Raw genomic sequence first — 22795 nt, forward strand, 5'->3', positions numbered from 1 at the left:
ATGGGCTTCTCCTGTAGGGATTCCTGCCTGGAAGCAGAACGAGTGCCAGTGAGCCCCTCAGTGGTTGCCCCTCCAAAAACACATTTGGGCTTCTCCTGTAGGGATAGCTCCAGCCTGGAAGCAGAACCAGTGCCAGTGAGCCCCTCAGTGGTTGCCCCTCCGTTAAAAATGGGCTTTGCTTGGTTTATCCCCAAGGCCAGAAAGCAGAATCTGTGCCAGGTGGATTCCCAGCGGTTGCCCCCACACAGTTCCAGGGCCTGCCAACCACCATATGGGGCCCGCATTGCTGCCTCTCTCCTGTGGCTAAGCAAGTATTTCATGCTTATATCAACCTAGAAAAACTTAGGGAGGGAGGGTGGGATAAAAAACACAAGTTAGTTATGATCTCTTTCTGTGTGCCACCACTTTACGTACCCTTGATACACCAAATCCCTCCCCCAGATTTTTCCCCGCCTCCTAAACAGCCTATTGTTAAAAAAACCTCCCAGGCTAGTCTGATTGGTTTAGTGCCTTTCCAGAGGCCTAATGTTTCCTAATCAACAAAGTTAACCTCCAAGACTAGTCTGATTGTTTCAGTGCTCCCCCAGGGGCCTATTGTTTTCTAATTAACAAAATTAACCACCAGACTAGTTTCCCTATTTTAGTGCCTTACCAGCACCCTATTCTTTTCTAATCAACAAAAAGCCCCCCACAGAGACTGGTTACTTCTGGCAGCTTACCCACACAGCCTTTATGGGGCTTCTTTTGCAGACACTGCACTCAGCCTCTTATTTCCCATCACCCATTGTGCATCAGTTAATAAACCCCCCCAGACTGATTTAATCCGGCCTATTACCCACACAGCCCTTATGGGTTTCTTTTGTATTCACTGCCTCTTCTTAGTTGGATGTTAAACAGTTTTTTCTAAAACATATTCTTTATAGGTTTTCCAACTTGTTGTAATAACCCTGAGAAAAGCAAAAGAACGACAAATGTAGGACTTCTTAACAAATGGAAAACTGTATTGCTTATTTTCAGTAAAGCAATTTGAAAAAAAACTAAACTAAAATCACTTAATAAATTTTTCATCCTAAATCTCGACACAAGCTTGGCTTTCAAGTGTATATAGAGGAAGATTCTTCTCAAATCTCATCCTAGTTGGCCTGCCCCCCCCCCCCCCAGCAACTATTCCAAGCCCCCCAGGCTTAAAATAATTTGACTTAGAAGACATGGACAACAGGTGACTTTTTTTTACCAGAAAATAGGACAACTAGGTTTAATAATGTGTGCTTTTATTTGGTTGCTCATTGCTAACTCATGTGTGCCACTATAGGTGTGCGATGTGTCTTCCCATTACCTATTTGATAATCATTTTATAACTGGATGATATACATTTCATTAAGAGGATATCAGAGCTTTGCTTTCCTTGTTGATTTTTTTTATTATTAGACCAATGAGTGCTATTAAAAAATACAATTCCAGGCACTGGTTCCCTACACCCCCTCCATAACTGCCGAGATCAAAATGCTGCATATGCAAATTCTCTATGTGCTTAGGCAAAAAAAAAAAAACTTAATTAAAAAATATTTAACCTCAAGGACCTTCTCCCCTGCCATGAAGGGTAAGAGGTAGCGGTGGGGCAACACTATTACTGGGACCACCTCTGCAACTATTTCAAGGAAAAACATGTTTACTTTCTCTTTATTCTACATGCTAAGAAACAATGGTTAATTTGTAACCACTGATACGGAGTATGAAGAGAAGTGAGAGCAAGTACAAGGGGCAGGTGAGGTATCTGAACTCTTCATTGGGAAATATGCATCAATATTTCAGAAAAATGGCCACTGAATTAATCAACTGAATGCCTTGTGATAAGTTGTTGAATGTGCTCTCTAGTCAGCCATCCTCTACGTCAGTGCTGTCTAACTTATTACATGTAGTAGGCCGATTTGAACACGTTCAAATGTCGATTAAATTAAAATTATGCCATACAATGGAGTCTATGGAGCCTTTAAGCACAAATCCTTTGGAAGGGCCACATCCGACCCATGGGCCCACAGCCCTGGTCAACCCTGCTCTAGGTCAATATTAAAACATAACCAAAAGGAGGAACATGATATACATATAATTTTCCAATATGTTAACATAGCTTGTGTAAGTATCCTTACACTAGTTCCCATTTCCTTGACTTCGCTGAGTTTTCATGGAATGAGGGGTTTCATTTGGTCTCAGTACTCAGAGAGAATGAGCTCAGAAATGAGCTTTCAGCGTGTACTGCTCTCTATGCTGTGCACTTCTGCCAATAATCTGGCTGACTGGCCTGTAGGCTGATGCAAGGAATAAATGTAATTTGGCTATACAGGTATGGGACCTGTTATTCAGAATGCTTGGGACCTGGGGGTTTTCTGAATAAGGGGTCTTTCTGTAATTTGGATCTCTATATCATAAGTTTACTAAATAATCATATACATATTAATTAAAACCAAAATGCTTCTTTTGCCTCCAAAATGGATAAATTAAATCTCAGTTGGGATCAAGTACAAGGTACTGTTTTATTATTACAGAGCTTTTTCCTGTGAAACCTAGTATGTACATTCTGATAAACCCAGGTTCACAGATAAAGGCAAGCACAGACCATCAGGGTTAAGAGCTCATTAATGAGTACTTGGGGCAGTGATCAGTGCTAAAACAGCATAGAGTAACTCTGCTCATCACATTTTGATCCCCCTGCCAACTGAAACTGCCATACTTTTTGCAGTTTGCCAGTTGCACCTGCCTTGAAGCAAAGGGAGCCTCATTAAGTTGATAAGCACCAAATGCATGCATCTTAACACATCAGGCACCAGAAGCTGCAGGTTTAAATATTGTGACACAGGCCACAATGTTGTAATGCTGGGTCATAACATTGCATTGTGGGTAAAGAAAAACTAGCAACACCATCTTTTTTTTTTGTACTTTAATTTCAGTAAATAAACCCTATTTAAGGGCCTCTTGGCCAACTTTACCCCCGATGGCAGGTGGTAAGCTTCATTTCAGCTTGGATTGTGTAAATAGACTGCTCATATGCAGTTTGCAACTCAACTGCCAATATAAGGAAAAACAAAGCCATCAGGGAACCCAAACATCAACAAGAAATAGAGAGTCAATTGACACTTCCACCACACAGTTCATGGTTCAAACCATGAACACCTCCCGGGACAGGGACTGCACTTGTGGTAGCGGTGTCTGCAGGCGGTACACAAAATTGACAGCCTAGGGCTATATAAGCCAGTTACACTGGGCTAGCTGCCATCACCTACATCTCTGAGCTTTTTAACAAAATAACATTGTGCCATTTGCACGGGGCCCCAAAAGCTGCAACCCTAGGCACCAAGACGCAGTATAAAAATATAACACTGTTGCCAGAAATAAGCTGGCCACCCCAAACCTTACCAGATGGATGGTAATGACATCACTCTGCCCAACAACCAGCTAAAAAGCAATGGCACTGACCAGAAAGCAGTATAGAAAACTTAGCAATGTAATAAATGGTCTTACTTGTCTAGTAACCCATAGCAACCAATCAGCAGGTTGAAAAAAAACATCTTGGTGGTTGCTGTGGGTCACTAGAAATAGGCAAACGATAGACCTTTTATTACATTACCCTCTAGGATTGGAAGATTAAGGGAAGCCAATGGTATGATTGGAGACTACCTTTGATTAGAAGGGCAACCTCATAGCAGCTGGGAAGTGGAGCCGAACTAAACAGCTACTGAAAGTGAGAAGGCAGGGCCTGGGTAGCCAATCACAGCACTTCCCACAGGGTAATATAAACTGCAGTTCCCTGTCAGGTCTGCTGAGGTGTTGATTGGTTGGCATGCAAGGTGCTGAAAGAAGCAGGCTCTTGGGCTCAGCGTGGGAAAGCAGCCAGCAGGAAGTGGAGCAGATGGGTAAAAGTAGCACAAAAGACAACCTTCCTTCTATTTTAGAACAGTATGATGTGAGGGAAAATACTTGTTCTTGACACTTTATGGCCCCTTTAAATATCTCAGACAGTAACAAAACCTTTTCCATTCCATAACATTGTTCCTTTCATTAACTAAGGTGACTCAGTCTGCATACCAAAATATTGTTATTTAAAGGAAACACTCTTTATTCTCCCTTTACATTGGCTTTTGTGTTCTCATAACCTTTCTTTTTTGTGTTTTTCCATGTAGGAGCTGCCACGCTACATTCCTTGACTGCTTCCTGCAATACATACCGGTATCATCATTACAGTCTTTCCTCTTTCTCTAAGGTTCTTCCATTCTCACTGTGTAACCATGTCTGCTGGCGCGTGGCACAGCTACTCCATTCTTATACAACTGATTCCAAATATTAATGTTTTGTCTTCTGAAATTGTTAAGTTTAGACACCAAAAAAATCTGCATAAAAAAGTAGAGTTCACGTAAACTGGCGCCACAAAATTCACAGCTTACAAAAATGAATGCTGAGGTTTGGATATTAATAAATTAATACTGAAAAATTTTCTACAACAAGCAGGATGAAGGTTTTATACAACAAAATGGCCTATGGAGTGATGAGTGTTGGGTCCTGCTATGGGTACTGATTACTTATGTGTGTAACACCAGCTATGGAGAGATAACTGAGGCACACTGTTTTCTAGCACACGCTGCTGCCTCACAGGGCATCTCCTTGCCTCAGATGGCACTTTACCAGAGGAAGCAAAAAAAGAGTCTAAATTCTGTTCGTTTCTGTCTAGCAATGTGCCCCCCTGCAGGTCCAGAGTGAGATGCAAAATAGGCCCTGGCATTTGACAGAGGCCCAAACAGAACCCAGCAGCAGGCCTGGACTGGCAAACTATGGACTCTGGCAAATGCCAGAGGGGCTGCTGTAAGATGCCATATAGACAGTCACTATTTATTGGACCCCCAAGTCCAACAGTCAGAGGCCCACAAAGGCAGAGAGGCATAGGCTCACAAATTTTACACCAGCACTGGTGTAATGTCAACTGAGCAACAAGTCCCACACAACCTTCTGGCCAGATCCTTGGTACTTGTGCTGCTGTAACAACTCTCACTTTAACCCCAACCTCTCTCTTATATATTCCTCTCACTTTATCCCCAACTTGTCCCTCATGTGTCCTTCTCACTTTAACCCCCACTTGTCCCTTATATATTCCTCTCACTTTAACCCCAACTTGTCCCTCGTGTGTCCCTCTCAGCTCTCAGACATAACTTCTTCCTAGTGTTTTCCTCTCTCTGTACCCCCGTCTTCTGCCCCATGTAACCCTCTCAGCTCTCTCTGTACCCCCGTCTTCTGCCCCATGTAACCCTCTCAGCTCTCTCTGTGCCCCCGTCTTCTGCCCCATGTAACCCTCTCAGCTCTCTCTGTACCCCCGTCTTCTGCCCCATGTAACCCTCTCAGCTCTCTCTGTACCCCCATCTTCTGCCCCATGTAACCCTCTCAGCTCTCTCTGTACCCCCGTCTTCTGCCCTATGTAACCCTCTCAGCTCTCTCTGTACCCGTCTTCTGCCCCATGTAACCCTCTCAGCTCTCTCTGTGCCCCCATCTTCTGCCCCATGTAACCCTCTCAGCTCTCCCAGTGCCCCCATCTTCTGCCCCATGTAACCCTCTCAGCTCTCTCTGTACCCCCGTTTTCTGCCCCATGTAACCCTCTCAGCTCTCTCTGTACCCCCGTCTTCTGCCCCATGTAACCCTCTCAGCTCTCTCTGTGCCCCCATCTTCTGCCCCATGTAACCCTCTCAGCTCTCTCTGTACCCCAGTCTTCTGCCCCATGTAACCCTCTCAGCTCTCTCTGTACCCCCGTCTTCTGCCCCATGTAACCCTCTCAGCTCTCCCTGTACCCCCATCTTCTGCCCCATGTAACCCTCTCAGCTCTCCCTGTACCCCCATCTTCTGCCCCATGTAACCCTCTCAGCTCTCTCTGTACCCCCATCTTCTGCCCCATGTAACCCTCTCAGCTCTCTCTGTACCCCCGTCTTCTGCCCCATGTAACCCTCTCAGCTCTCTCTGTACCCCCGTCTTCTGCCCCATGTAACCCTCTCAGCTCTCTCTGTGCCCCCATCTTCTGCCCCATGTAACCCTCTCAGCTCTCTCTGTACCCCAGTCTTCTGCCCCATGTAACCCTCTCAGCTCTCTCTGTACCCCCGTCTTCTGCCCCATGTATCCCTCTCAGCTCTCCCTGTACCCCCATCTTCTGCCCCATGTAACCCTCTCAGCTCTCCCTGTACCCCCATCTTCTGCCCCATGTAACCCTCTCAGCTCTCTCTGTGCCCCCATCTTCTGCCCCATGTAACCCTCTCAGCTCTCTCTGTACCCCCATCTTCTGCCCCATGTAACCCTCTCAGCTCTCCCTGTACCCCCATCTTCTGCCCCATGTAACCCTCTCAGCTCTCCCTGTGCCCCCGTCTTCTGCCCCATGTAACCCTCTCAGCTCTCTCTGTACCCCCGTCTTCTGCCCCATGTAACCCTCTCAGCTCTCTCTGTGCCCCCATCTTCTGCCCCATGTAACCCTCTCAGCTCTCCCTGTACCCCCATCTTCTGCCCCATGTAACCCTCTCAGCTCTCCCTGTACCCCCATCTTCTGCCCATGTAACCCTCTCAGCTCTCTCTGTACCCCCATCTTCTGCCCCATGTAACCCTCTCAGCTCTCTCTGTACCCCCCGTCTTCTGCCCCATGTAACCCTCTCAGCTCTCTCTGTACCCCCATCTTCTGCCCCATGTAACCCTCTCAGCTCTCTCTGTACCCCCGTCTTCTGCCCCATGTAACCCTCTCAGCTCTCTCTGTACCCCCATCTTCTGCCCCATGTAACCCTCTCAGCTCTCCCTGTGCCCCCATCTTCTGCCCCATGTAACCCTCTCAGCTCTCTCTGTGCCCCCATCTTCTGCCCCATGTAACCCTCTCAGCTCTCTCTGTACCCCAGTCTTCTGCCCCATGTAACCCTCTCAGCTCTCTCTGTACCCCCGTCTTCTGCCCCATGTAACCCTCTCAGCTCTCCCTGTACCCCCATCTTCTGCCCCATGTAACCCTCTCAGCTCTCCCTGTACCCCCATCTTCTGCCCCATGTAACCCTCTCAGCTCTCTCTGTACCCCCATCTTCTGCCCCATGTAACCCTCTCAGCTCTCTCTGTACCCCCGTCTTCTGCCCCATGTAACCCTCTCAGCTCTCTCTGTACCCCCGTCTTCTGCCCCATGTAACCCTCTCAGCTCTCTCTGTGCCCCCATCTTCTGCCCCATGTAACCCTCTCAGCTCTCTCTGTACCCCAGTCTTCTGCCCCATGTAACCCTCTCAGCTCTCTCTGTACCCCCGTCTTCTGCCCCATGTATCCCTCTCAGCTCTCCCTGTACCCCCATCTTCTGCCCCATGTAACCCTCTCAGCTCTCCCTGTACCCCCATCTTCTGCCCCATGTAACCCTCTCAGCTCTCTCTGTGCCCCCATCTTCTGCCCCATGTAACCCTCTCAGCTCTCTCTGTACCCCCATCTTCTGCCCCATGTAACCCTCTCAGCTCTCCCTGTACCCCCATCTTCTGCCCCATGTAACCCTCTCAGCTCTCCCTGTGCCCCCGTCTTCTGCCCCATGTAACCCTCTCAGCTCTCTCTGTACCCCCGTCTTCTGCCCCATGTAACCCTCTCAGCTCTCTCTGTGCCCCCATCTTCTGCCCCATGTAACCCTCTCAGCTCTCCCTGTACCCCCATCTTCTGCCCCATGTAACCCTCTCAGCTCTCCCTGTACCCCCATCTTCTGCCCCATGTAACCCTCTCAGCTCTCTCTGTACCCCCATCTTCTGCCCCATGTAACCCTCTCAGCTCTCTCTGTACCCCCGTCTTCTGCCCCATGTAACCCTCTCAGCTCTCTCTGTACCCCCATCTTCTGCCCCATGTAACCCTCTCAGCTCTCTCTGTACCCCCGTCTTCTGCCCCATGTAACCCTCTCAGCTCTCTCTGTACCCCCATCTTCTGCCCCATGTAACCCTCTCAGCTCTCCCTGTGCCCCCATCTTCTGCCCCATGTAACCCTCTCAGCTCTCCCTGTACCCCCATCTTCTGCCCCATGTAACCCTCTCAGCTCTCCCTGTACCCCCATCTTCTGCCCCATGTAACCCTCTCAGCTCTCTCTGTACCCCTGTCTTCTGCCCCATGTAACTCTCTCAGCTCTCTCTGTACCCCCATCTTATGCCTCATGTAACCCTCTCAGCTCTCTCTGTACCCCCGTCTTCTGCCCCATGTAACCCTCTCAGCTCTCCCTGTACCCCCATCTTCTGCCCCATGTAACCCTCTCAGCTCTCCCTGTACCCCCATCTTCTGCCCCATGTAACCCTCTCAGCTCTCTCTGTACCCCCATCTTCTGCCCCATGTAACCCTCTCAGCTCTCTCTGTACCCCCGTCTTCTGCCCCATGTAACCCTCTCAGCTCTCTCTGTACCCCCGTCTTCTGCCCCATGTAACCCTCTCAGCTCTCTCTGTGCCCCCATCTTCTGCCCCATGTAACCCTCTCAGCTCTCTCTGTACCCCAGTCTTCTGCCCCATGTAACCCTCTCAGCTCTCTCTGTACCCCCGTCTTCTGCCCCATGTATCCCTCTCAGCTCTCCCTGTACCCCCATCTTCTGCCCCATGTAACCCTCTCAGCTCTCCCTGTACCCCCATCTTCTGCCCCATGTAACCCTCTCAGCTCTCTCTGTGCCCCCATCTTCTGCCCCATGTAACCCTCTCAGCTCTCTCTGTACCCCCATCTTCTGCCCCATGTAACCCTCTCAGCTCTCCCTGTACCCCCATCTTCTGCCCCATGTAACCCTCTCAGCTCTCCCTGTGCCCCAGTCTTCTGCCCCATGTAACCCTCTCAGCTCTCTCTGTACCCCCGTCTTCTGCCCCATGTAACCCTCTCAGCTCTCTCTGTGCCCCCATCTTCTGCCCCATGTAACCCTCTCAGCTCTCCCTGTACCCCCATCTTCTGCCCCATGTAACCCTCTCAGCTCTCCCTGTACCCCCATCTTCTGCCCCATGTAACCCTCTCAGCTCTCTCTGTACCCCCATCTTCTGCCCCATGTAACCCTCTCAGCTCTCTCTGTACCCCCGTCTTCTGCCCCATGTAACCCTCTCAGCTCTCTCTGTACCCCCGTCTTCTGCCCCATGTAACCCTCTCAGCTCTCCCTGTACCCCCGTCTTCTGCCCCATGTAACCCTCTCAGCTCTCTCTGTACCCCCGTCTTCTGCCCCATGTAACCCTCTCAGCTCTCTCTGTGCCCCAGTCTTCTGCCCCATGTAACCCTCTCAGCTCTCTCTGTACCCCAGTCTTCTGCCCCATGTAACCCTCTCAGCTCTCTCTGTACCCCCGTCTTCTGCCCCATGTATCCCTCTCAGCTCTCCCTGTACCCCCATCTTCTGCCCCATGTAACCCTCTCAGCTCTCCCTGTACCCCCATCTTCTGCCCCATGTATCCCTCTCAGCTCTCCCTGTGCCCCCGTCTTCTGCCCCATGTAACCCTCTCAGCTCTCTCTGTGCCCCCATCTTCTGCCCCATGTAACCCTCTCAGCTCTCTCTGTACCCCCATCTTCTGCCCCATGTAACCCTCTCAGCTCTCCCTGTACCCCCATCTTCTGCCCCATGTAACCCTCTCAGCTCTCCCTGTGCCCCCGTCTTCTGCCCCATGTAACCCTCTCAGCTCTCTCTGTACCCCCGTCTTCTGCCCCATGTAACCCTCTCAGCTCTCTCTGTGCCCCCATCTTCTGCCCCATGTAACCCTCTCAGCTCTCCCTGTACCCCCATCTTCTGCCCCATGTAACCCTCTCAGCTCTCCCTGTACCCCCATCTTCTGCCCCATGTAACCCTCTCAGCTCTCTCTGTACCCCCATCTTCTGCCCCATGTAACCCTCTCAGCTCTCTCTGTACCCCCGTCTTCTGCCCCATGTAACCCTCTCAGCTCTCTCTGTACCCCCATCTTCTGCCCCATGTAACCCTCTAAGCTCTCTCTGTACCCCCGTCTTCTGCCCCATGTAACCCTCTCAGCTCTCTCTGTACCCCCGTCTTCTGCCCCATGTAACCCTCTCAGCTCTCTCTGTTCCCCCGTCTTCTGCCCCATGTAACCCTCTCAGCTTTCTCTGTGCCCCCGTCTTCTGCCCCATGTATCCCTCTCAGCTCTCCCTGTACCCCCATCTTCTGCCCCATGTAACCCTCTCAGCTCTCTCTGTACCCCCATCTTCTGCCCCATGTAACCCTCTCAGCTCTCTCTGTACCCCCGTCTTCTGCCCCATGTAACCCTCTCAGCTCTCTCTGTACCCCCGTCTTCTGCCCCATGTAACCCTCTCAGCTCTCTCTGTACCCCCGTCTTCTGCCCCATGTAACCCTCTCAGCTCTCTCTGTGCCCCCATCTTCTGCCCCATGTAACCCTCTCAGCTCTCTCTGTACCCCCGTCTTCTGCCCCATGTAACCCTCTCAGCTCTCTCTGTTCCCCCGTCTTCTGCCCCATGTAACCCTCTCAGCTCTCTCTGTACCCCCGTCTTCTGCCCCATGTAACCCTCTCAGCTCTCTCTGTTCCCCCGTCTTCTGCCCCATGTAACCCTCTCAGCTTTCTCTGTGCCCCCGTCTTCTGCCCCATGTATCCCTCTCAGCTCTCCCTGTACCCCCATCTTCTGCCCCATGTAACCCTCTCAGCTCTCTCTGTACCCCCATCTTCTGCCCCATGTAACCCTCTCAGCTCTCTCTGTACCCCCGTCTTCTGCCCCATGTAACCCTCTCAGCTCTCTCTGTACCCCCGTCTTCTGCCCCATGTAACCCTCTCAGCTCTCTCTGTACCCCCGTCTTCTGCCCCATGTAACCCTCTCAGCTCTCTCTGTGCCCCCATCTTCTGCCCCATGTAACCCTCTCAGCTCTCCCTGTACCCCCATCTTCTGCCCCATGTAACCCTCTCAGCTCTCCCTGTACCCCCATCTTCTGCCCCATGTAACCCTCTCAGCTCTCTCTGTGCCCCCATCTTCTGCCCCATGTAACCCTCTCAGCTCTCTCTGTGCCCCCATCTTCTGCCCCATGTAACCCTCTCAGCTCTCCCTGTACCCCCATCTTCTGCCCCATGTAACCCTCTCAGCTCTCCCTGTGCCCCCGTCTTCTGCCCCATGTAACCCTCTCAGCTCTCTCTGTACCCCCGTCTTCTGCCCCATGTAACCCTCTCAGCTCTCTCTGTGCCCCCATCTTCTGCCCCATGTAACCCTCTCAGCTCTCCCTGTACCCCCATCTTCTGCCCCATGTAACCCTCTCAGCTCTCCCTGTACCCCCATCTTCTGCCCCATGTAACCCTCTCAGCTCTCTCTGTACCCCCATCTTCTGCCCCATGTAACCCTCTCAGCTCTCTCTGTACCCCCATCTTCTGCCCCATGTAACCTTCTCAGCTCTCTCTGTACCCCCATCTTCTGCCCCATGTAACCCTCTCAGCTCTCTCTGTACCCCCGTCTTCTGCCCCATGTAACCCTCTCAGCTCTCTCTGTACCCCCGTCTTCTGCCCCATGTAACCCTCTCAGCTCTCTCTGTTCCCCCGTCTTCTGCCCCATGTAACCCTCTCAGCTTTCTCTGTGCCCCCGTCTTCTGCCCCATGTATCCCTCTCAGCTCTCCCTGTACCCCCATCTTCTGCCCCATGTAACCCTCTCAGCTCTCTCTGTACCCCCATCTTCTGCCCCATGTAACCCTCTCAGCTCTCTCTGTACCCCCGTCTTCTGCCCCATGTAACCCTCTCAGCTCTCTCTGTACCCCCGTCTTCTGCCCCATGTAACCCTCTCAGCTCTCTCTGTACCCCCGTCTTCTGCCCCATGTAATCCTCTCAGCTCTCTCTGTGCCCCCATCTTCTGCCCCATGTAACCCTCTCAGCTCTCTCTGTACCCCAGTCTTCTGCCCCATGTAACCCTCTCAGCTCTCTCTGTACCCCCGTCTTCTTCCCCATGTATCCCTCTCAGCTCTCCCTGTACCCCCATCTTCTGCCCCATGTAACCCTCTCAGCTCTCCCTGTACCCCCATCTTCTGCCCCATGTAACCCTCTCAGCTCTCTCTGTGCCCCCATCTTCTGCCCCATGTAACCCTCTCAGCTCTCCCTGTACCCCCATCTTCTGCCCCATGTAACCCTCTCAGCTCTCCCTGTACCCCCATCTTCTGCCCCATGTAACCCTCTCAGCTCTCCCTGTGCCCCCGTCTTCTGCCCCATGTAACCCTCTCAGCTCTCTCTGTACCCCCGTCTTCTGCCCCATGTAACCCTCTCAGCTCTCTCTGTGCCCCCATCTTCTGCCCCATGTAACCCTCTCAGCTCTCCCTGTACCCCCATCTTCTGCCCCATGTAACCCTCTCAGCTCTCCCTGTACCCCCATCTTCTGCCCCATGTAACCCTCTCAGCTCTCTCTGTACCCCCATCTTCTGCCCCATGTAACCCTCTCAGCTCTCTCTGTACCCCCGTCTTCTGCCCCATGTAACCCTCTCAGCTCTCTCTGTACCCCCATCTTCTGCCCCATGTAACCCTCTCAGCTCTCTCTGTACCCCCGTCTTCTGCCCCATGTAACCCTCTCAGCTCTCTCTGTACCCCCGTCTTCTGCCCCATGTAACCCTCTCAGCTCTCTCTGTGCCCCCATCTTCTGCCCCATGTAACCCTCTCAGCTCTCTCTGTACCCCAGTCTTCTGCCCCATGTAACCCTCTCAGCTCTCTCTGTACCCCCATCTTCTGCCCCATGTAACCCTCTCAGCTCTCCCTGTACCCCCATCTTCTGCCCCATGTAACCCTCTCAGCTCTCTCTGTACCCCCATCTTCTGCCCCATGTAACCCTCTCAGCTCTCCCTGTACCCCCATCTTCTGCCCCATGTAACCCTCTCAGCTCTCCCTGTACCCCCATCTTCTGCCCCATGTAACCCTCTCAGCTCTCCCTGTGCCCCCGTCTTCTGCCCCATGTAACCCTCTCAGCTCTCTCTGTACCCCCATCTTCTGCCCCATGTAACCCTCTCAGCTCTCCCTCTACCCCCATCTTCTGCCCCATGTAACCCTCTCAGCTCTCCCTGTGCCCCCGTCTTCTGCCCCATGTAACCCTCTCAGCTCTCTCTGTGCCCCCATCTTCTGCCCCATGTAACCCTCTCAGCTCTCCCTGTACCCCCATCTTCTGCCCCATGTAACCCTCTCAGCTCTCCCTGTACCCCCATCTTCTGCCCCATGTAACCCTCTCAGCTCTCTCTGTACCCCCATCTTCTGCCCCATGTAACCCTCTCAGCTCTCTCTGTACCCCCGTCTTCTGCCCCATGTAACCCTCTCAGCTCTCTCTGTACCCCCATCTTCTGCCCCATGTAACCCTCTCAGCTCTCTCTGTACCCCCATCTTCTGCCCCATGTAACCCTCTCAGCTCTCTCTGTACCCCCGTCTTCTGCCCCATGTAACCCTCTCAGCTCTCTCTGTTCCCCCGTCTTCTGCCTCATGTAACCCTCTCAGCTCTCTCTGTACCCCCATCTTCTGCCCCATGTAACCCTCTCAGCTCTCTCTGTACCCCCATCTTCTGCCCCATGTAACCCTCTCAGCTCTCTCTGTACCCCCATCTTCTGCCCCATGTAACCCTCTCAGCTCTCCCTGTACCCCCATCTTCTGCCCCATGTAACCCTCTCAGCTCTCCCTGTGCCCCCGTCTTCTGCCCCATGTAACCCTCTCAGCTCTCTCTGTGCCCCCATCTTCTGCCCCATGTAACCCTCTCAGCTCTCCCTGTACCCCCATCTTCTGCCCCATGTAACCCTCTCAGCTCTCCCTGTACCCCCATCTTCTGCCCCATGTAACCCTCTCAGCTCTCTCTGTACCCCCATCTTCTGCCCCATGTAACCCTCTCAGCTCTCTCTGTACCCCCGTCTTCTGCCCCATGTAACCCTCTCAGCTCTCTCTGTACCCCCGTCTTCTGCCCCATGTAACCCTCTCAGCTCTCTCTGTAACCCCATCTTCTGCCCCATGTAACCCTCTCAGCTCTCTCTGTACCCCCGTCTTCTGCCCCATGTAACCCTCTCAGCTCTCTCTGTTCCCCCGTCTTCTGCCTCATGTAACCCTCTCAGCTCTCTCTGTACCCCCGTCTTCTGCCCCATGTAACCCTCTCAGCTCTCTCTGTACCCCTGTCTTCTGCCCCATGTAACCCTCTCAGCTCTCTCTGTACCCCCGTCTTCTGCCCCATGTAACCCTCTCAGCTCTCTCTGTACCCCTGTCTTCTGCCCCATGTAACCCTCTCAGCTCTCTCTGTACCCCCATCTTCTGCCCCATGTAACCCTCTCAGCTCTCCCTGTACCCCCGTCTTCTGCCCCATGTATCCCTCTCAGCTCTCCCTGTACCCCCATCTTCTGCCCCATGTAACCCTCTCAGCTCTCCCTGTACCCCCATCTTCTGCCCCATGTAACCCTCTCAGCTCTCTCTGTACCCCCATCTTCTGCCCCATGTATCCCTCTCAGCTCTCTCTGTACCCCCGTCTTCTGCCCCATGTAACCCTCTCAGCTCTCTCTGTTCCCCCGTCTTCTGCCCCATGTAACCCTCTCAGCTCTCTCTGTACCCCCATCTTCTGCCTCATGTAACCCTCTCAGCTCTCTCTGTGCCCCCGTCTTCTGCCCCATGTATCCCTCTCAGCTCTCCCTGTACCCCCATCTTCTGCCCCATGTAACCCTCTCAGCTCTCCCTGTACCCCCATCTTCTGCCCCATGTAACCCTCTCAGCTCTCCCTGTACCCCCATCTTCTGCCCCATGTAACCCTCTCAGCTCTCTCTGTACCCCCATCTTCTGCCCCATGTAACCCTCTCAGCTCTCTCTGTACCCCTGTCTTCTGCCCCATGTAACTCTCTCAGCTCTCTCTGTACCCCCATCTTCTGCCCCATGTAACCCTCTCAGCTCTCTCTGTACCCCCATCTTATGCCTCATGTAACCCTCTTACTTTAGCCCCTTGTCCTGCGCTCCGACACTTCCCCCATCAGGGGCACCCATTACCGCTCCTCTGAGGGCGGGACCAGTAATAAGAGCCGCTTTTAAGAGCTCAGACCTAAAACCCCATAGAGTGAGAGAAAGGATAAAGCCAGAGGCAGGGAATGAAGAAAGGCAGCAAGTAGTGACACCCCGCATCCTGCCGGATCATTAGAGCCAGTGCCCGCCTTACTTACATATCTCTCCCTTAGCCAAGTGCCGACCCGCCTTCCCCCAGTGGCACCACCTGTCTCCCTGTGACCGCACCGTGCTGAGGGGCAGCTCCGCCTGAGGAACCAACACGGACTCACGTAAGTCCCGAACCGAGGGGGGTGCGAGGAATGATCCATGTGCTGCGTCCCTCTTCCCCAAGTTCCCCCAGTATCTTCCCCAAGTTCCCCCAGTATCTTCCCCTAGTGCTGCCTCCCGCTTCCCCAAGTGCTTCATGCCTCTTCCCCATTTGCTGCCTTCCGTATCCCCATTTGCTGCCTCCCGTATCCCCATGTGCTTCATTCCGCTTCCCCATGTGCTCGGGGTTTCTATACAAGCGCTAAGTGTGCGCCTCAAGGTGTTACACAATAAGAACAAGTTCCCTGTTGCTTCTTACTACCTAAGGTTCTTCCGGAGCAGTGATGCTAATACCCCGGAGTGTGTCTGGGCACAGGGCTAGCACTCTAGTAATGGGTTACTCTACCTGGGAGTACTGGGGCTGGTCTGATACCTTCATACCCGCCGGTATATGGCCGCCTCTGTGTCCCATTGCTGGGTCTGCCCCTCGAACCCGGATGGTACTCGGATATTCTGTGCTGTTACGGCTAGTGTGTCAGTGGGTGCAGGGGTAAGGGAGACTCACTGTCAGCCACTTCCTATACAGTATAAATAATAAACTTCTTATGGTACATGTAGTAAACTAGTTGCATTTTATATAATAAACTAGTTACTTACAGTGTATGTAGTAAACTAGTTACACCATATATAATAAACTAGTTAAGGTATATACAATAAAGTAGTTACTGTATATGTAATGCACTAGAAATGAGATACAGTATTTATAATACAGAATACATAGGAGGGATAATACATTAAGTATAATACAGGGTGCACAGTATGTATAATGTATGTTTATCAACCTAGATTTCCATAGAGAAGCGCAGACCCTTTAGATCAGATTGTATGGATCTGTCCCTTCACAGCTGTTTGGGCACTAAATTTTAGATCGTAAGCTTTATTGAGCAGGGCCTCTGTACTGGTTATCACTATTCTTGTATGTTATCTGTATGTTTGATGTATATACCCATCTGTTGTACAGTTGGAGCTTTATTCTATGTGTGTGTGCCACTGGCTAGTACCCCAAAGGGTCCTTGTTTTGGTTTAACTGGGGCTCATGTCATATGTCAGATCTTTCCTTTTGTCTGTGTGTTACTTTGCCTTGGGAACATATGGGATTAAATCTTTGAATTAGGATCATTGACCAATACAAGAGATTTTGTCAATTTGCACCGCTGATTTGGCCCATTTGTATGCACAATGCATTTTTAATTATACCGGCATCAAAACCTTTGGGATCTGTGGGTCCCAAAGCTCCCTGGGATTTAACCTAAATCGTCTGGCAGTGAGGATTTCCAGCAGCTGGCATACTCCAGCCGGCACTGTCTGGCAAAGGCTGCAAGGAGTTTACCAACAGGGTGTGATCTGCCGTACTCATAGCGATAAAATCCACGGTACATAATGGCTGGCTGGATAATCCTGACCTGTAAACATTACAAATGTATTGCATTTAAATTAAAGAGGCATTACACCTTAAAATGCATTCATAAATAACTTTAAAAGCATTTTAATAATGCAGATTGGATAGTAACTTAGAATTGCTTTGTTTTTCATTATGCAAAGACCATTTATTGGATGGAGTAGCCCTTTAAATCTGTAATTGATATGTAATTAACATAAGTCACTGCATCTTTATGGTTTTTATCTGCTAAGCTTATTTTATAAGTGAAAGTGGTGGGGAGGCAGGAAAAATATTTAATGACAGAAATAGTTGCCCGTCGGCTTTTCCTTTTCATGTCAGTCCATTTTTATTTGCTTCAGATTAAAAAAAATGAGGGGAAGTCATGTAAGGAATGCACAGGGCAATAGGCTCACAAATTAATCCCTCAGCGATTAGAAAAGTGGGGGCAGTGCCAAGGTTGTCATCTCCTTTAAAATCTATATTACTTTACTGCTAGTAGTAAAAAGATTCCACAAATTAATATACCAGATTTTAGTACATAATACAGTGTAAATACATGCATTGTACATACAGAATTGAATATATTTCTGGTTTAACTCAAAAGGCAGTCCTTTTAGTGGTGTCCCCAGCTGTCAGCGGATTTGGGAGTTGTAGTTCCGCTGGAGAGCTGCAGGATTGTCTTACTGCATTCCCTACCCAGATCAGGGATGAATGGGTGAGGTTCAATACAGATCCTTTACTTTCCAGCTACATAAGCTGATACCCCTCAAAGAGCAGAGAGGCAGTTGCCCCTATTTGTAGGTACATTGTGCTTAGTTTGATTCCTTTTCCTTCTTTTCCTTATGTAGTTATTAAATGCCTCATTATTGCCATGCTATATAATAAACTCTGATCCTAAGTTCTTTTAGGAGGCCAAAATATGAACTGACAAGGACCCTGCAAAGCTTTACATGTAATTACAATAAGTGGGTAGAGAAAGTAGGGTAACAAGCTGACAGTTAAGCCAGACATGCACTGTTAGATCTGGTCATTTGGCACGGTTGCCAAATGAGCAGATCTTTCCCCTGATATGCCCACCCAAGGTGGGCAATATCTGGCTAATCCGATCATTTGGCCCTATCACATTACAATGAGGGGAAAACAAGCAGTCAGAGCAATTCGGTCCTCAGTCTGGGAAACCCAACCTGCCCAAACAAAATCTGGCCGATAACAGTGCTGCCCAACCCGAGCCCATCAGTTATATGATTGGTCATAATTCACCGCCCCAGCAGAGCTTGTGACAGGAGCCAATAAAACCTGCTTGTATGTTATGGAGTATAGGGTAAACTCAAAGAGGCTACATGCAATCTCCTTGCAGATAGAGTTTAGGTTAGAATAGAACCCAGGCACTGTACAGCAGCTGTGCTTTCCACTGAGCTGCTATTATTGGACTACAATTCCCAGTATCCACCAACAGACTGTAGCTGCCAGACTTATTGGGAAGGGTAGAGCAACTATTGCTGAAGGGCCACAAAGTCCTACATAGATAAACAATGGAGCTCTGCATAGGATGTTTGGTCCCAGAGCAGTACTACTGATAAAGACTTGGCCAAGTCATTGAATTCCCATCAGTATATTTCTGTGCTGCTAGCGGGTTGCTATGGCATCTGTAATGGGTGCGCTGCTCTCATAAGATAAACACTATTAGGCCCTCATCTGCCTAACGTTAACGATTATATTTATCATCATTGTTTCATTTAACTTCCATTTGTCTGAATTTGTGTGCAGTGCTTTTAGGCTGTCCAGTCTTGGGCTGGGATATTACAGGTGTGCACCATTTGTGACACCATATTAATACATACAGTTAGTGCAGGATGACTTTCCTTTGCATTTATAGAAACATAAGGCAATGGTAAATCTCATTATAAATGTTTTTCATTGTGGAGCACCTGCGCCTAGTACTAGCTGTTCTTTTCTACTGCAGGAGTGGTGGGTACGTGGACTGGACTGACAGTGGGATTGGTTAACAATTAACAGGGTAAAATCCCAATATTTGATATAAACTGCCATGTTGCTTGACTTGCATATGGTAAAAAAAAAAAAACATTCTCCTAAGAACATTAGAGAATCAGTTTGTCAACTGTATTCCACATGGTTAGAAAGTGGAAAGAAATGAGAATTATGAATATGTTCTGGTTAGGAGGCTTACAATTTATTGGATTGACGGCCTACTGTAAAAACCCATACTACTATGGTCAGTATGATGAACTGGCTGTGGGTCAATTTGCTTTCCAGCGAGAATTGTTATGGGTCTCCCCTTAAAAGTTGGCCAGATATTAGGTGCTAATTGGGTTATTCCTTATTAAATCTGAAGATTTTCACCTTTGTTTGAAGCTAAAACAATAACTTGTTCAACTATTGTCTGGACAACGTCAGGCCACGAGACCAGCCCTCAGCAGATGCCATCTGTCTGCCCAATAGCACAAAGGCTGAAGGTTTGTATAAGTCAGTGCCAACTTGGTCATGCTGAGGACACCCTTATAGGAATAATGCTGATTACACTGTTGTCCAAACAGATGAATATTGTGCAGTCTTCGGGATAGTTTCTCAAATAATCAGAACTTAATGGAAGGCAATGAAAAATGGCAGCTTCTTTCACTTTACCATCTGATGAAACTTCATGTAACCACCAACCCACCAAGGGCATCAGCAGATGTAATTTTCCAGACAGACCACCTTTGATCTGTTATGAAATTCTTATTGCTGGATAATCTAAGCAATCCAAGTCATTGTTTATTTCTGACTGAAGTTGTTGTTTGCCTCATAATGAATGGCCTGTAGTAAACTCGTAGTAAAAACCTCTGTTTAGCTAACCAGAGTCCTTGCTTGCTGCACCTTGCGTACAAGAACTATAAATGGTTACTGATGACTTTAAGCATGTGACTTTTTGGGGGTTTTTTTGTTACGTTGCCAGTATATGATCATTTTTAAATCTAATCTCAATATTGTCTCACAGACAACAGGGAAGCTTAGGCCCTGATGTGAATGGTGTGTAATCTCTGTAAAGAACAGAAGTATATGTTGTTGCTAAACAGATAATAGATAAAAATAATAAAATCAATACTGGCACTCCACAATCAATATTTTCTTGCAGCTAGAGCACCCCTAAAATACAGGCTGACTTACTGAGCACAGAGAGCTAGGTTGTTCCCATGGAGGGTGAAACCTTTCACATCAGTTAGAGTTCTGAATGGGGGATGCCAGTACATTTAACCTTCTGTGCGAGTTGGCTAATTTTTTATGAGAATACATTGTTTTTCCCTTGTTAGTTGGAGGGTGCCTGTAGGAAGCAATTGACCAGGTCGGATTAAAGCAGAGAAGCAATCCTATACATACTAAAACAGTCATCATGTGTATGAGATTACCTTAAATACAAAATTATTATAGCGGAATTAACAGATCAGCACATGAAGTATAGATCTGTGCTTGTAAGTCTTTCTGATTAGGGAAGAGCCCATGTGACAGTAATTGTTATGTCATGGGGTTCCATAGATATCTGACCCTCCAGCCTGTCTAGCCAGTTGCCTTGTGACTCTGTGAAGTAGAAAGTGGATGGTGGTGACTGCACCTTTCTTGTGATATCTTGTTAGTTTGCTGCAATTTGTGGTCATTCAGTTCCAACTAGTTGGATCAGTGCTGTTGCCATGTCGTTGGTACTTGATAGCTTTAAGTTAGTGGGGCTGACCCCTTGGGGGGGGGGGGGGGGGCTGCTGCAGTGGTATGGGGTTAAGCTTTCATGCTAGTAAGGGGAAGATTTGGGGTCAATTCTTCTTTGCTCTCCTAGATACACCTGAAAGCCCAGCTTGAAGATCAGTTAGGATAACATATGGGTTAAAAAAATATTTGCTATCCTAGATATTCTTGGAACTATGGCTAAATGACTTATACACCTATGTTTACCTATATCTGTAACCTTTTTATGCAATAAAGGGGGCCTTGACCAGTGGTTGAGTCCAGGAACTGTATAACAGCGCTCACAGCGAAAGTGACATTGCATGCATGATTGTGTGTGACATCACTTCCGTCACATGTGACGTCACTTCCTTTGGAAATGAAGTCACTTCTGCTCACCACTTGTAATCTGGCAGCTGGGAGGTTTTTCATGTTTAAAAAAATGTTATCAAGCGTTGCACCCTAATGCTGTGCCCTAGGCACAGGCCCTCAGATGCACAGTGGTGGTTGGGCCTTCAAGGCGGGCTTGAACTGAAAAAGTCCAACAGCCATTTCTTTAGGTTGAGAAGTTTGGTGGAAGATTTTTCTGAGCATCTCAGACAGAGTTTAGGTATCAGAAAAACCCTCAGTATAAATGCTTGTGAATTAGCAACCCCCTTTCATGGTACTGCATATAGTATCTATACTGAATGCATGAAAGGCATTAATATCCGTGGTGGGTACAGTAATATTAATCCTATTGCAAGTTACAAAGTGGTTCTGTTAATTTTGCCGTACAAAGGGAGGCTTATGCTGAGGGCCTTTGAAATGTTTAATTTATTTTAAATCCAAATCCATAAGAATGGCTAAATCGGAACAGTATGTGACTCCTGCAGAGCTGTATAGGGCTCTAGTTGCTTCCTGGGGGGCTATAGTTTTTGTTGCATAGCACCAGTGCAAAAGTATATTACTTGTACATTCTATACTGGCATGGGATCTGTCAAATCATTATATATATATGAACAGCTGTCTGGGAGGGTTATGCACTGCCCCATGCCGAGCAATGGGAAGCATCTCCTGATATATTCTGAGAAATAAATACTAATGATCTCTCTGGTACTATAGGGATGTGTTCCTTTTAGAACCATAACATTGTTAATTATTATTTCAAGATCATTAGAACTGACCCTGACATGCAAAGGCAACAATTATGGTACCTTGGGCTCCAGCATAAATAGGGCTTTATTTTGTGTACGGGACCACCCTCTGTTTATATGCAGTTGGACACAAGTTAAATATACAGAAGAGAAGGCAATATGTTAAAACATAAATATGGCTCCAAGGGAAGTCCTGCGTTTCTGGCTGTGAAGGAATGATGGGCCTTAACTCCACGCACTGAGTGAAACACTCTTAAATAAATTAAATGATTTGCTTAGTGGGCTGAAGGTTAGCAGGCGATTACCTAATGCTCTAATGCTCATTATTATTGCCCACAAAAGGGATTAACTAGAGATAAGTGCCGATTAAGCTTTACTTCTCTACGAACATATGATTTGTGCCCAAGTCTGTACCTAGTACTGGACTGGCACCTGATGTAGGTGATCAGCCTGTAACAAAATATGACCCTACAGACCCTTTGTGACTGTAAATGTAAATGTGTAGTTTTAGGGCAGGAACGAGCCACCTGTGGTTCTTCATACATTCTTGACCTATGCCTTAAGCCAAGATGCTGGGAGTTTAGCCTAAAAAGCTGTGACCTCTTACGTGCCTACATTGTCACAGTGACGCCAAGTAAATAGAGAAAAGCAGACACTTGTTAAAGGACTGAGAAGGGGCTTTAACAAGTGTTGCCCCTTGTCCTGGATCCAGTTTCCTGGTAATTCATTGCTTATAAATGTTGCAGCGATTATGTCTGGGGTATCAGGGGGTGCTGCCCTTACCTTCCATCTGCAGATGCCATCTGCACACCACTATTTGCCCTATCGGGTATCTGTGGCTTCTGTCTCACCAAACAGGCAATGACTCTCATATAGGGGAAAGAGTCATCTGTGTGACACTAGACTTCAAGGTTGAACAGACAGATACCGTACAACATATACATGCATGGCCACTTTTCTATCTTTCTCTTCTGCATAGAAGGACTGTACATTCTTTGGCTGACCATTTAAGTTTTCATCAGGACAGATAATCCTTGATCTACAAGGGTGCAGTATTGTCCCCATTTACAAGCCCAGATAACCGGGCAGTATGGTCGAAATGACAAATAGAAGTGTTTTATAATATTAAGGCCTAAGGTGAACATGCTCTTCCCTTTTGGCATGAACCATCTAAGTTTTGTATATAACAATAAACGTGCCACAGTTTATAACCTTACAGGCTTCAAATGTTCCTTTGTTGCACACAGTAGCAATTTCTGATATGTATATTGCTGGTTACACATTAAACCATTTCACTCCATTTATTG

The 22795-nt window shown here is 48.7% G+C and overlaps 1 protein-coding gene across 1 annotated transcript in view; it reads left to right on the top strand.

Annotated features, from left to right (window-relative positions):
- The first annotated feature begins 15006 nt into the window (after nucleotides 1-15006).
- slc38a3 (solute carrier family 38 member 3) overlaps nucleotides 15007-22795 on the top strand; it is a 40512-nt gene continuing 32723 nt past the window's right edge. The window contains 1 exon segment of the mRNA NM_001030377.1: nucleotides 15007-15223. The gene's annotated coding sequence lies outside the window, so the exon portion shown is untranslated.

The sequence above is a fragment of the Xenopus tropicalis genome, chromosome 4 (assembly GCF_000004195.4).
Source record: "Xenopus tropicalis strain Nigerian chromosome 4, UCB_Xtro_10.0, whole genome shotgun sequence".
Lineage (NCBI taxonomy): Eukaryota > Metazoa > Chordata > Amphibia > Anura > Pipidae > Xenopus > Xenopus tropicalis.